Source organism: Lycium barbarum, chromosome 6, assembly GCF_019175385.1.
Source record: "Lycium barbarum isolate Lr01 chromosome 6, ASM1917538v2, whole genome shotgun sequence".
Classification (NCBI taxonomy): domain Eukaryota; kingdom Viridiplantae; phylum Streptophyta; class Magnoliopsida; order Solanales; family Solanaceae; genus Lycium; species Lycium barbarum.
Genome location: NC_083342.1, coordinates 43967313 through 43973397, shown reverse-complemented (window position 1 = coordinate 43973397; position 6085 = coordinate 43967313).

Here is a 6085-nt window from a genome sequence, read left to right as displayed (position 1 = left end):
TAGTAGCGCTGCTACTATTCAGAATTCAGCAGTTTCATCGCTAGTAGCGGAAGTAAAAGAGCGACAATATGAGGATCCCACGCTAATGCAGTATAGAGATGCACTCCCTCAGAAAGAGGAGTCATCGTTTGATATTTTAGGAGGCGGAGTTCTCCGATGCCGGGGTAGATTATGTGTTCCCGATGTGGCAGGTCTACGCCACCAGATTTTGAGTGAAGCTCATTGTTCCCGTTACTCCGTTCACCCCGGAGCGATGAAAATGTATCATGATCTTAAGTCTATATACTGCTGGAATGGAATGAAGAAAGATATAGCGGAATTCGTAGCTCAGTGTCCTAATTGCCAACAAGTGAAGATTGAACACCAAAAGCCGAGTGGATTATTGCAAGCTATAGAAATCCCAACTTGGAAGTGGGAAGTGATTAATATGGATTTCATTAGAGGGTTACCCCGTTTTCGACGTAAGTATGACTCCATATGGGTGATTGTGGATAGACTCAAAAAGTCAGCTCATTTCTTACCGGTCAGGACGACCTATGTGGCAGAAGATTATGCAAAGCTTTATCTTAAAGAGATAGTGAAACTCCATGGCGTTCCAGTATCTATTATCTCCGATAGAGGGACCCAATTTACAGCCAAGTTTTGGAGATCGTTCCAAGAGGGTCTAGGGACCCAAGTGCGCCTTCGCACGGCGTTTCACCCACAGACCTATGGGCAGGCCGAACGTACCATTCAGACTCTTGAAGATATGTTGCGTGCATGTATGATAGATTTTGGAGGAAATTGGGATGACCATTTGCCGCTCATTGAGTTTACTTACAATAACAGTTATCATTCTAGCATTCAAATGGCACCGTATGAAGCTCTATATGGGCGAAAGTGTAGATCCCCAATTGGGTGGTTTGAAACCGGAGAAACTAAGTTGATAGGCCCAGACTTGGTCCAGCAAGCAATAGAGAAAGTTAAGCTCATACAAGATCGGCTGCTAGCGGCTCAAAGTCGTCAGAAGTCCTATGTGGATAATCATCGAAGAGACTTAGAGTTCGAAGTGAATGATTGGGTATTCTTGAAAGTGTCGCCGATGAAGGGCATGATGAGATTTGGAAAAAAGGGGAAGCTCAGTCCCCGGTATATTGGGCCATACGAAATTGTACGCAAGATAGGCAAAGTGGCCTATAAGTTAAATCTACCTCCAGACTAGGAGGCAGTTCATCCAGTATTTCATGTTTCGATGCTTCAAGGCAATTGCGGAAACATGAGCAGAATTATCCTACCCATGACTTAGAATTGGCCGTGGTGGTCCATGCATTAAAGATATGGCGACATTATTTATATGGTGTCCATGTGGATGTTTATACAGATCATAAGAGCCTTCAGTATATCTTCAAGCAGAAAGAGTTGAATTTGCGACAACGACGATGGTTGAAGTTGCTAAAGGATTACGATGTTGATATCTTGTATCACCCCGGAAAGGCTAACGTTGTGGCTGACGCTCTTAGCCGCAGATCCATGGGAAGTCTAAGTGATGTACGACCAGAAAAGAAAGAGATGGCCCATGAGCTTCAACAGTTAGCGAGCCTAGGAGTCCGAGTAGTGGACTCAGGTAGCAGCGGAGCTACTATTCAGAATTCAGCAGTTTCATCGCTAGTAGCGAAAGTAAAAGAGTGACAATATGAGGATCCCACGCTAATGCAGTACAGAGATGCACTCCCTCAGAAAGAGGAGTCATCGTTTGATATTTTAGGAGGCGGAGTTCTCCGATGCCGGGGTAGATGCCGGGGTAGATTATGTGTTCCCGATGTGGCAGGTCTACGCCACCAGATTTTGAGAGAAGCTCATTGTTCCCGTTACTCCGTTCACCCCAGAGCGATGAAAATGTATCATGATCTTAAGTCTATATACTGCTGGAATGGAATGAAGAAAGATATAGCGGAATTCGTAGCTCAGTGTCCTAATTGCCAACAAGTGAAGATTGAACACCAAAAGCCGAGTGGATTATTGCAAGCTATAGAAATCCCAACTTGGAAGTGGGAAGTGATTAATATGGTTTTCATTACAGGGTTACCCCATTTTCGACGTAAGTATGACTCCATATGGGTGATTGTGGATAGACTCAAAAAGTCAGCTCATTTCTTACCGGTCAGGACGACCTATGTGGCAGAAGATTATGCAAAGCTTTATCTTAAAGAGATAGTGAAACTCCAAGGCGTTCCAGTATCTATTATCTCCGATAGAGGGACCCAGTTTACAGCCAAGTTTTGGAGATCGTTCCAAGAGGGTCTAGGGACCCAAGTGCGCCTTCGCACGGCGTTTCACCCACAGACCTATGGGCAGGCCGAACGTACCATTCAGACTCTTGAAGATATGTTGCGAGCATGTATGATAGATTTTGGAGGAAATTGGGATGACCATTTGCCGCTCATTGAGTTTGCTTACAATAACAGTTATCATTCTAGCATTCAAATGGCACCGTATGAAGCTCTATATGGGCGAAAGTGTAGATCCCCAATTGGGTGGTTTGAAACCGGAGAAACTAAGTTGATAGGCCCAGACTTGGTCCAGCAAGCAATAGAGAAAGTTAAGCTCATACAAGATCGGCTACTAGCGGCTCAAAGTCGTCAGAAGTCCTATGTGGATAATCATCGAAGAGACTTAGAGTTCGAAGTGAATGATTGGGTATTCTTGAAAGTGTCGCCGATGAAGGGCATGATGAGATTTTGAAAAAAGGGGAAGCTCAGTCCCCGGTATATTGGGCCATACGAAATTGTACGCAAGATAGGCAAAGTGGCCTATAAGTTAAATCTACCTCCAGACTTGGAGTCAGTTCATCCAGTATTTCATGTTTCGATGCTTCGGAAATGTGTTGGAGATCCTACTAGGATCGTCCCAGTGAATGATGTGCAAGTGACAGAGAAATTAAATTATGTAGAGATACCCATCGCCATACTAGATAGGCAAGTACGGAGACTTAGAAACAAAGAAGTGGCCTCAGTTAAGGTCTTATGGAGGAACAATCATCGAGAGGAAATGACGTGGGAAGCAGAAGAGAGTATGCAATCCAAATACCCACACCTATTTCAGCCCTTGGAAGAAGTACAAAATGAGACGTCGAGATCATAAGGTATGCATGTTTTCCTTTTATGCTTTTGGGTCGTGTGTGGCAAATTTTTATGTTATTATGTAGTGGCCCTGTGTGGCATCGATATTATGGGCTGTTGTGGCAGGATGGCAGTGCCATAATGTAGGGGAAACTCTGGCGAAATTTTTCTAGAATCCCCGAACACTTTAACATTCGAGGACGAATGTTCTTAAGGGGGGGAGAATGTTACACCTCGGAAAATTTTCCGTTGGTACGCAAGTGGATGAACTAGTGATGAATATGAGTGCGTGATGTCTATGAGCAAGAAACGATGTTTGATGACCTTAGGCGAGATTTCGAAAGTATCCGATGTGAGACGAGGAAGTTGGCTAAGTTAAGATGAGATACAAGGTGAGCAATGCATGTGCATGGACGGGGGTGATTAAAATGAGAAGTCTAAGAAATATGGGAAGTTGCAGAATTGCAACTGCCCAGTGGTCGTAAATCGCAAAATACGGACCGTAAATTGCAATACGGTCCGTAAACTGGCAGTAGTAAACTGTCATGCAAGGTTTCAACTTTCTGCCAGCCGAGGAAATGGTTAAATACGACCTGGTGGACGGACCGTAAAGTGATTTACGGCCCGTAAACCATGGTCGTAAACCGCCATGCAGGCAGCCCAGCTTCTGGTTCTGGAAATGGTTAAATACGCCCATGGAGGACGAGCCGTATAGTGGAATACGGGTCGTAAACCTCCATGGACGACCACTGTTTATCTCAGCACATATTTCACAAGTCATTAAATAAAGGGACCAACACTTGTTTTATTTCATTACAACATTACACCACTTCTCTCTAAAACTTCTCTCTACATTTATTATATGAGTTTTCAAGGATTATAAGCCATCAATAACATTAAGACAAGTGAATCAAGGATAAGGGAATCATCAAGGATCATCTAAGTCAAGAAATCCAAATGGAGAAAAACTAGGGTTTTGCTCAAAGAGGAGTATTATCAACCAAGGCTTGTTCCTACAACTTCTAAGGTAAGATTTATGATTTTTACAAGATGTTTAAGGTATTGGAGAATTAAAATACATGGATTGTAGAAAATGTGGTCAACTAGGTCATGAATGGTGAATAGTGACATTTTGTGGAATAGTCGGAATTGAATTATGAATGTTGTTGTGTTACGATATGAATGTATTATAAATGGTACTAAGATCATGAACTAGAAACTTTAGACGAATGGACGAAGTTGGAGGTCATGACCATAAATATGAGAGAATTATAAGCAAATTGAAAAATCTAGGTAATGTGAATGACTAATGGCCATTGTTATGATATTAATGAAGGTATAGACGCTAGCATTGGAAGAAAACGTGCAAGTGTAGAATAGTCCGACGAAAAGGTAAGTAAGGCTAATCCTTCTTTCATAAGGCATGATTCTTGGCCAAACTTCTAATTCCTCTATATGAGTATGTTGTATTCAAGTGATTGACACTCCGAGCTCATAAGCTCCCGATCCTTAACATGTACTACGATTTTACTACGCCCCTCATATGACGAGTAAGCCTAAGATATGGATGTAGCAATAATGACGAAGATAGTGATGACGATAATAATAATAATGATGCCAAAGGTGCCTACGGGTTATTATACTTATATGTGCCTATGAAGGGCTATAATGATACACCGAGCTTATAACGCCGAGTAGGATATATGTATATGATTATGTATAAAGTATGTATACGATTACGTAACGCGCGCACACCTCTGCAGATGGTACGGATAACCCTGAATCCTTGGTAGGGCCAGGTAGAAATAACATTGAGCCTTGGTTGGCTAAGTACGTATGAAACACCGAACCTTATGGTTGGGCACACTATGTATGTATATAAGTGTATGGCCATGTATATAATATGAATATGAATGTGAAAAAACTATGTATACGAATGCGAATAAGGACATGTATATGAATATGAGCACAAGTATGGTACGAGTGCTATTATGGAATACGAATGATGACGTAGGTGTACAAATACGTATGAAAAATGGAAAGTCCTACGAAAGGCAGGTAAGTGTTATGACGATGATATTATTCTCTCCCCCCTCCTGTACTATTTCATATGTTGTTCGGGATGCCTATTTATTGATGTTGCTCATGCTTTACATACTCAGTTCATTCTTCGTACTGACGTCCTTTTGTTTGTGGACGCTGCGTCATGCCCGCAGGTGCACAGGGAGACAGACTTGATCCATAGCTGCCCATTTGGAGATTTCATAGAGAGCTCCATTTCCTTCGGAGCCATATCTTTTGGGTACTCATTCTTTTGTGTATATAATTATGGGCATAGCGGGGTCCTGTCCCACTCATGTGATGTGTTATACTCTTCCTAGAGGCTCGTAGTCATGTGTATATGGTTAGACATGTCCGGCCTTGTCGGCCTATGTTTTGTATATCATTTTGTCTGCCACGTGGGCCCATGTACATTGATGTGGCATAAATGCCTACGATGATATAAATAGGTTGTTGTCCAGATGGGACTTGTTGACGAATGAATGGAAATGCATGTATAATTATGTGGCTCACCTAGATGTAAGTATAAGAGTAAGCTAAGAGGGTGCTCGGGTGGGTTAACACCGGGTGCTCATCGCGGCCCCGAGTCGGGTCATGACAGAAAGTCAAGCTCATACAGGATCGGTTGTTAGCAGCCCAAAGTCGTCAAAAGTCCTATGCGGATAATCGTCAAAGAGACTTAGAGTTCCAAGTGAAAGATTGGGTATTCTTGAAAGTATCACCGATGAAGGGTGTAATGAGATTTGGCAAAAAGGGGAAGCTTAGTCCCCGATACATTAGACCTTATGAGATTGTGCGAAAGATAGGTAAAGTGGCCTATGAGCTATCCCTACCCCCGGATTTGGAATCAGTCCATCCAGTTTTCCATGTCTCGATGTTTCAAAAATGTGTTGGAGATCCTACTACAATCGTACCAATAAGTGATG